Raw genomic sequence first — 10,493 nt, 5'->3', positions numbered from 1 at the left:
ATATTATTGTCTATGTGATATTCATTACAAAACGGTCCATAATTTTCAAGAAGAGTAAACCATCTTTATTGGAGGTATATCAATGTAAACTTTATCACCACTATTCGTCATATGCACTTGTATCTTGTTACCTCATATGAATCGTTTGATTTATTTTGAAGTTTTTAAAATTCTTTGTTTGAGATGATCACACATGGTGAAGAAGACCTTAATAACCTTAATAATATTTGGAATATTACACCACGTGACAAACCCATTAGCTGAGAGAGATGGCGTGTCCTTATAATAACAGTACCAGTTGGTTTGATGGTGGTATATCTGTGTAGGAAAATAAACTGTAAAAAAATATACCCTACTGGCAGTAAGTATGGTAACAGTGGCCTATTTCTTGTCTTTAATTATAAATATATTATGATTTTTAAAATAACATTTTGTCACGACAAACTTAAACCATATGTCACTTCCGGTAAACAGAATAACATGAACAAAGCAATGATAGAAGTTTTATCACTTCCGGTATCTCAAGTCTCCTTGTTAACTTTCTTTCTTGTCCATAAATATACAAAATATAGTTAAGTCTTCAAATAGTTTTATGAGTTCCGGCATTTTTCCAAGTCCCTTGGATAACTTTTGCCAACTTTCCTGTCCATAAATATACACAATGTATATTTATGTGGACTCTTCAAAAAGTACTACCACTTCCGGTATCAAATCCCCTTGTCAACTTATTCCGTAGTTATAACACATACACGTGTAGATGTTTAAGGTGGTTTCAAGTGTTCCGGAAGTATGAAAGTCTTTGCCTCGCTTATGACAACAAAACTTATTTTAGTAGAGCTCAAATACCACAAAATATTTATAAGTTGAATAGTACATCGTATGCATTGGTCAGCATAGCATTTAGCCATTGGATGATTATATGAAATATCTGGACATTCGAAATGGTCGATGCTTGCTTTTTTCTTTGTTCTAAGGTTCTGAAGTTGATGCCATTTCAATTAAATGCCAACTGTTCATAATGATCTTACGTATAAATTCTAACCCTCATCTCCTACCAATTGCCGATCATTCAATAAAACATCATAATGACTAAACTTAATGTTTTTTCAATGTTCGAATTGTTGGACTTGCTTCTGTCAACTTGAGAATATTGAAGGACACTCGACTGTCACTTGATAAGTCACTTCATATAATAACTAGAACAGATTACTAGTACTCGCTGATTGGAGATCTTTCTTTTCTATCTCAATTCTTCACAGTTTCATTTATTTAATGTCACACAGATGTGTTCGGTGACGTTTCGATGAGAGGGTTGGGGGATGTAGTGTAAGAATTGTCAGTCTCATACTTGACCACCTCATTGATGTGCGACTGTTTTGAAGCATTGATGTAAATTCTGATACTCTGTCAAAGATATATTAAAGGGTTTTGTTTCCAAAATATTTGCAAGATCATGAAGGTGACACACATTTTTTGGGGTGAAGGCCAAAATTGTATTGATTCTGTAGATATAGTGTTGACGTTCGGTGCATCGTCATTTTTCTCTCTTATCCTGATATACTTTTTTGGCAGATCATAAAATATTTTCAAATTATAATATCCTATTTACAAAGTCATTGTCAGAAGGTAATTGTTCGTTTTTTACTGAATATAACTGGCGTTTTTGTACAAATTCAACATTATCAAGAAGGGAATGTCTATTTGGAATGAAGAAGACAAGCAAGTTAAAAACACGTAACCAACTAAACATTACCTGCAATGTTTTGATATTGCTATGTACTTAGTTAATTATGTAATGAGAGACGGTAATGATGTAATTTATACAAGTTATAACATAACTATAAAACATTGTAATGTATTTAGAATGTAATAAGGGTCGACAGGCTAATAGTAATTTATAGTAAATATGCACACCGTGCAATGGAATCTGCATGCATTGATACCAGACAACATGCTGAAGTTTTCAACTGTATGTCATTTGACTTAGAATGTCATAGAATATGAGGTTCGATGATTTTACATTTGAAAGAAAAGCCTTAAAGAAAATTCATGCGAATATGTCCCTACTTTTTGGACTGAAAATTTCTCCTCTGTAAAATCATGTTCACAAATCATAACTTTTCCAGTATCTAAAGACAATCTAAGACTCTCGAAAGAATTTTCCACTTTTTTTTAATACGTCTTATAATTGGAATAATTTATAGCAAAACCTGACTAACGTTTATGAAAATTGTATCAACCTAATATACTTTTTTGTAGATTAATAAAATACATGTGTTAACATGCTAATATACATGGATTATAAACAGGCGTGTTATATTAAATATTGAATATTTATTAATTTACAACATCTTTAAGTAATTATGTTAATTCATTCAATAAATTGCGTTAATACCTTTATCCTTTTTAAAGGGATTTTTACTCTTCGAAACATTGCTTTATCTATGGTTTCTTACGTTTAAATTAGACAAATAACCACAAAACATCTTTTCACTGCCTAACTGCAAATTTCAAATTAAATGCCGAAGACGACGGCGATGTGAACTTAACTTTGCAAGAAAATGTCACATCAGATTTTTTTTGTCAACTAAGGAATTCAAAGATAACTTTTTTTAATTTCATTTCCTGAATATCTGACTTGATTAATCTTGATTCAAATCTTAAAGTTATTTTCTCTTTGTGATATGAGTTTACACTTCCTGTAACGATAGTAGTTTAATTAAGTAATCTACTACAATAATTATAAAACATGGTTTTGTCTTTATATATATTAAAGCATCGTACTTGCTCTTTATTCCAGTTTTATTATTTGTTGTCAGCTTTGTGGGGATTTAAAAAAAAATGTCTCTGCCAATCTGCCAATAAGGATCCTGTCAGCAAAATGTTTTAGACAAAAGGGTTGATTTAAGAGCCTTATGTTCTATAATCTCTGTTGATACTTTTGCAAAACTGACTCAGAATAGAGATATAAAATTGGGCTATGTTATCTCCTTTTCATCTTTAACTTTCAATGTTGCAAAATATCAATCGTGAAATTAAACAAATGAATAATATTATCCAAAAATTGTACTTTTTAACTTCAACATGCGGCTTGTCGTACTGAATTATCTTTATAAAGATGTTAACTATAGTAAATTAACATAATATACCGTTATAATTCAACGTTTTTATTGAGAGTTTACAATATCTTAATTGTTACCAATAGAAATGAAAAGATGTCTAAATTCTAAATTTTTTGTTAAAACAACTTATCTAGTTTAATAATCTACACCTACGTCAGTCCCAATTTTATAAAAATAATCATCAACTTTCAACACCTTTGTAAACAAAGGAATTTTTACCTCTTTTTTAAATCAAAGTGACGTAAAAACTTTTTTCATCGCTGAATATAAATGTCTGGCAACTGGAGCGGTCGTAATTTTAGCCGTAGGACATCGCAAGTAATTAGACAACTACAACTGCATCCCTTAATATCAGAGGTATTCAACCTTTTTCTTTCTATTAACCCTTTTATGATCCTTGATTGACTGTATTACCCTATTAACCCTATAAATCCTTACTATGTCGTGATATTCTGTTAAATTTTCCCTGTAATCTTTTTCTTGACGGAGAATATCGCCTGGTTAAATAGAACGACTTTAATTATAGTTGTCCAATAACTTTATGCTATACTACAAAGCGCCGCATCCCCCCTTCCCCTAAACAATAATATTTCAAATACAATTTAGATTAAGCATCAAACAAAACAGTAATGACTAAAAAATAATACAATTTATTAATATGCCACGGTTTTAATTACTGCATGTAATTTTAATGTTTAGATTCGTCATGATTCACGCTTATTAAACAATATTAAATATTTGATTATAATCATGATAACTGAGTCGGAGATTTTTTTTAATTTTTCCATTTAAACCAAATAAAATCGTGAAATTTAAGATTTTTGTCAATATGATAATTATTCCAATTTTCCAGTCATTAATGGTTTTTATGGTTATTCATTCTAATGACATAAAATAATAAAGTTAATGAAATAATGAAATATTAAACAAAGTTGATAACGGTCACTTATTGAAATACAAATAATTAAAGTTCAGTTATAATTGATAGAGACATTATTATTATTGAATAATGACACATGTTACATGTCCCACGATGGTCATAATGTACGGACACAGAATTAGTTATTACTGAGGTCAGATGTGCTGACATCTGGTTTGATTTATGCAGGTTGGTGACAGTGGGAGTTCAATAGTGATGTCAGGAGGTGATGTCAGTAAGGGTGATGTCAGTAACTCAGCCAGCTGCTGGTAATAATCTAATCTAAACTCTAGTTTAATTGCTCTACATTTAAATACACTGTCTACAGTGGGTCATTGAAATTCTCGACATCCCCCAGAAATTAAATTACGCGACTTCGTTAAGAAAAAAGCAATAAGGTTGAAAGTCGCGCACTGTCGAATGTTACGTCATGTCTTAAAAATTGATAGTTCAAGCTAAACCAACTTTTACACGTGGCAGTATGCAGAATTTTAATACCAATTTATGAAGCATTTTACATTATTTCCTTAATCTCTTGATTAGGATAACGAGTGGTCCTATAGCTTTCTGTTGTAAGAGTATTTATAGATTTTGGCTTTACTCTTATTAGGCCTATAATATAATATTTTACCCTATAAAAATGGTCCTGTAATACAAATTATTTGAATAAAGCATAAAGAATTAATAGTAATTATTAATTGAAACATTACATACGAAATTTTTTAGTTTTGTCTTTGAGAAAAGTACTCATTAATGTAGATCAACATGTTCTAATCAATTATCTGTGTAATGGAACATTTACTCTTAATTACAAATATTTATAACAGCACTACAAACAAAAACATTTTATAGTCTAGCATCTGTATTACAAATCTATTGTAGGTAGGGTATATCACATTGGTAAAACGTGGTATAAAATTTCTGATATACCATCTGTATTACAATAAATCTATTGTAGGTAGGGTATATCACATTGGTCAAATGTGGTATATGATTTCTATTATACCATCTGTATTACAATAAATATACTGTAGGTTGGGTATATCACATTGGTCAAATGTGGTATATGATTTCTATTATACCATCTGTATTACAATAAATATACTGCAGGTAGGGTATATCACATTTGTAAAACGTGGTATATAATTTCTGATATACCATCTGTATTACAATAAATCTACTGTAGATAGGTAAATCACATTGGTAAAACGTGGTATATAATTTCTATTATACCATCTGTAGGCCTATTACAATTAATAAACTGTAGGTAGGGTAAATCACATTGGTAAAACGTAGTATAAACTTTCTGATATACCATCTGTATTACAAGAAATATACTGTAGGTAGGGTATATCACATTGGTAAAACGTGGTATATGATTTCTATTATACCATCTGTATTACAATAAATATACTGTAGGTAGGGTATATCACATTGGTAAAACGTGGTATAAAATTTCTGATATACCATCTGTATTACAATAAATATACTGTAGGTAGGGTATATCACATTGGTAAAACGTAGTATAATGATTTCTATTATACCATCTGTAGGCCTATTACAATAAATATACTGTAGGTAGGGTATATCGCATCAGTAAAACGTGGTATATGATTTCTATTAAACCATCTGTATTACAATATATCTACTGTAGATAAGTATATCATATGGTCAAATGTGGTATATAATTTCTTATATACCAGCCGTATGAATCCTGTCAGTAAATCTAGTTAATGTGGTTTATGATTTCTGTAATACCATCTGTATAACAATAAGATTTTGACATGTCTGGTTTGTATGGTATATCAGTTTGGTAAAAAGTAGTAAATGTACCATCTATAATTATGACTCTGGTCAGTAAATCTAGTTAATGTGGTATATGATTTCTGTTATACCATCCGTATAACAATAAGATTTTGACATGTCTAGTTTGTATGGTATATGAGTTTGGTAAAAAGTAGTAAATGTACCATCTATAATTATGAATCTGGTCAGTAAATCTAGTTAATGTGGTATATGATTTCTGTTATACCATCTGTATAACAATAAGATTGTCCATTTGGTATGGTATATCAGATTGGAAAAACGTAGTAAATGTACCATCTGAATGAATTTGGTCTGTAAATCTAGTTAATGTGGTATATGATTTCTGTTATACCTTCTGTATTACAATAAGTGTCTAGTCGGTAAGTCTAGTTGGTATGGTATATCAGATTGATCAAACTGGGTAGACTAAAGCTACTGTCTGTGCCAAATTTCCCTTATTGCATACTATAAGACTTTGTCAACCTTCATTATCCAAATTCAGAAAATGTGACACGTTAAACAAAACTATGTAAAACACAATTTCAATTGTTGCTGTTGAATAGCTAACGACGGATATGTCCTGCTTTAAAACATAGAAATAGAGTATCTGTGAGTAGGAATTATTGATAATGCCCAGGGAAGTGGTACCATCAGGGGTTAAGGCATGTCAATAACGTGTCAAATAAATCAGATAAGATTGGTTTCAAGTGTAAACTAGAATGTAAATAAATTCTTTCTTCCCGGGGTATGTTAATAAACATTATCTTTAGATATATCTTTCTTGACCACTTTGTAATTATGCTAATCTTAACTATATGGGGAACAATTTAAAAAAGAATGAGTAGGGTGGGATATGTTGTTGTTCATCGTGGGCGGGACAAATCGTCATTGATTGCATTTGTTGCACAATATAGTCTTGTATAGCTTCTATCTCTATTTGAGAGGTATATAATATGGAAGACGGGGTGGATTTTTATTCTATGTTCTTCATTGCTATATTAAGAATAACGAATTAAGAAAAAGCAGAAGAATATTGAATAAAAAGCCACTCCGTCTTCCATACAATAATTGTTTTCGTCTTATAATTCAGAATTTAAATTTTTTAATGCTCTTCGTTATGGAATTGTGAACATGCAAATTAACCTGCCTACGAATTGTATGTCTTCTGTGAGTTTTTATGAATCTGTAGAGATATTAACATTAAGTTAATTGAAGGAGTACTAAGAATGTTTGTTATTTTCTACATAAAACTAATTAGTTATTTTCAAATCAGTGTTTTTGTAAGTAAGAATTTAGTTAACTGTGTTGTAAAGGTTGAGTTGTTTCTCTGTAATGAACTATAATAATTGATATTATTCTATCATTAAGACAGTGTATTAGTGTTTTATATTTTATTATTATATTAAAGTGTTTCACTTGGTAAGTAATTATATTATATATATATAAATCAACTTCTTCATCTTAAAGGGACAATAGAGAGGTTTTCTTAAATTTGTACCATTTCAAATTTTCATTCCACCAAAAACTAAGCATTTTATGACGTCACTACAACAAAAGTTGCTTATAATGTCGAACAGCTTTTGCGATAGTGCTGTCATATAACACTTTCTTTCGGTGGCATAGTAAGAACCACAGATTTCTGAAAATAGAATAGTGCAAATCGATGCAATCAATATCCCAAAGAACATAAAAAGTTTTAAAAAACCTATGTACATATCGTACTCGTGGTCAAGTTTTCTACATCAAGACAGCGAATAAAAAATGGAAATATCTCTCAATTCGTAACAAATTAATGTTTCAAAGTGTAAATAAAAGTTGAAAGAATCCTTACGTTAGTTGGCACCAAACTAACACGTCGAAATATACGTGCATTATGAAATTGATAAAATTGACCCAATGCGGAAATTCGTAAAAAATAATTAAATTGGAAAATACTAACTCTATGGTGAATTTGTAAAAATGGTATTTGGAATTTGTAACAATGGTATTTGGAATTTGTAACAATGCGTCTATTCTTTAACATTGTAACTATAGCCTAGCTAATGAGGCATTGGGACCTTTGTAACTTAGCCACACAACATTCCTGTTAAAAGTCAGGACCAGGTACAGTTAGGTATTCAGATGAATGAATATATTATGTAATACTCCAGAGTTGGTGGAATAATTTTGACCACGGGCACCATTTTAATTTCATGTGGTATCTGCTGAAAAAATGCTTAATTAAAAATGATAAAAACTCACCTAGGTGTAAAAATATAAATAAAATCACTGCTAAATCACACATTTTGATTTTCTTCTGATGTTTATAACTGTCATTACATCAAAAACACTGTGTAATCCAGAATAAGTCGACTGTCAACAAGTTACTAAGCTACCAACATGTAAGATCTTTAACTTTTCTATTCAGCTTGTGAAACAGTACAATACTAGTATTTTACTTATTACTGGTTTGTATTGAAACTAAACAAAGAGTAATGTCTTTTAGTTACTTTTCAAACAAAGTGAAAACTTTCTCACCGACGAGTCTCAGATGGTGAATTTATAACACAGAAACTAACAGATTTCCATTAAAACTATCGAATTGTAATGTTATAAAATTACTAACAACAAGTTCTCGTAATTGTTTCTATTTTACACACAGTTTAAATAACAACATAGTCAACATAAAGTTTATTTGTGTTTCTGTTAACACTAGAAAACAACGAACATCGAACTCAGTAAAAACACAAAAAACAGCAAACATTTGATGAATTCTCTATAATCTCTGCACTTTCTAGTAGGGGTGAAATATAGTGGTGATATTATTCAGACAATGTAATGAACCTTATGTCTCACGCAAGTCCAAAATTCATCTTCCGTTTTCACGTCTACAAATTGCGTCTGAATTTTAAAAATTTCCAGACTTTATTCCATGGACAGCGGAAATTATATTTGAAAGGTTGAGTAATAAACCTTATTAAAATCGCTATTTTTTCCTCTGTCACTGCCCAGTTTTAAACTTTTATCGTGATATCACAGATTTTTTACGTCTGTTCAAATTATGACATCCGACATACACGAATCTTGTTCTGAGGTCTGGAATATCTCGTATTTTATCAAAATGTCATCAAAGTTTATATTTCAATTCTGAAAATCTCCCAGAAACGTTCCTCGCGTTCACACAATTCCACAAAAATAACTTTTTTTTTGTTTTAGTTAAATCCGTCGTTCCAGAAAAAGTTTTGAAGATAACTGGAAAATGTCGTCTGCTATGGAATGTCGTCTGTCGAAAGTTGTCAATCAGTAAAACTAACAGACTGTCTACACATGTAAACTACATCCTTTACCCATCGGTGAGTAAATTAAATATAAACATGTGCTACTCTAGGCTCCATACGGGGTAAACTGCGTGAAAGAGAAAGGAAACTGACAGTATCAATTTCTAGCTGTACAATCCCACTAGAGTCATTCCTCTTCTACATATTGATTAAAGGGTGGAGTTATCCCTAACATTGTCTCTACAGCCAGACTACCTCTCCGCTCTATAATGAATGATAGGGGTAAAACTATCTGATGTGATCCGATTCTTATAATCTCTCAGGATTTCATTGACAAATTAATTAGAACTATATAGACTTCATGTTACATTTCATAATACAGCGATATTTTTACCAATTATTTCTTAATGTAGACTAAAAGGAAATATAGCGTTAAGATTAATATCAGCTTAAACATGAAATTGTGTGTTCTTATTTGTAAGAATTTCTCACCTAGTAGTCCACGATATACTTGGTATGTTTTGAGAAATTTAGTAAGTTTCGAAGTTTGACACATTTCGTAAGAAAGGCAATTGCTGAATATAAATTTTATAATTAAATAATATATTTATGTAGCCTGTGTATTAATGTAGCCTCCATATGTGCTTTAGACAGAAAATTGTAATTCTCCACAGAAATAAGGTTACCATTCTATGATTATGAAGTCATGAGTTTTGTGACGTCATATCAAATATAATCTATTATATTTCAATAAAGTTTTCCATCACAATTGACTAAGACAATGTACAAATAAAGGGAGTGTACGGAGGTTTTCTTTTTATGACAATTTATGGCTTCTGTGGCTCATGTTATTATAAAAATGCTTAACCGTGTATGACACAACTCTAAAAAATTCTGCGATAGCCCCTGCAATGTTGGAATGGAACGAATCGATACTATCAGTGTCTCCAAAACTCATAAACATTTTGAAAACTCTTTTCAATCCCTTTAACTCTGTCCATTGTTGAAAGAAGATGATGAAAAGACAATACTCATTTGTTACCACTATCATATATCTATCTTAAAATATATACACCTACGTAAAAACGTTGACAATGCAAACAGAAAATGGCGCCAAGTACAAAAAGTTTTGTAAGATATATAATATGATTTGTAGGTTTTGAAATATTTCTCTGTGTTTAAGTCTTATCAACAGACAGATCTTTCAGGAATACAATAAAATATAAACTGTTTTGTATAGAGAATGATTTATCTCGAACACAGTTATGAATCCTATTTTAAGAAAAGTTTACGACTGTATTACGAAATCTATCGCACGTAGGTAAATTAGTAAACAGTCTTTTACTGTCGCTTTTTGTAATTTCTCGAGTGTTTATATAGCAGATAAGT

Source organism: Lottia gigantea (assembly GCF_000327385.1).
Source record: "Lottia gigantea unplaced genomic scaffold LOTGIsca_125, whole genome shotgun sequence".
Taxonomy (NCBI): Eukaryota; Metazoa; Mollusca; class Gastropoda; family Lottiidae; genus Lottia; species Lottia gigantea.
Note: the sequence above shows the minus strand (reverse complement) of the source record.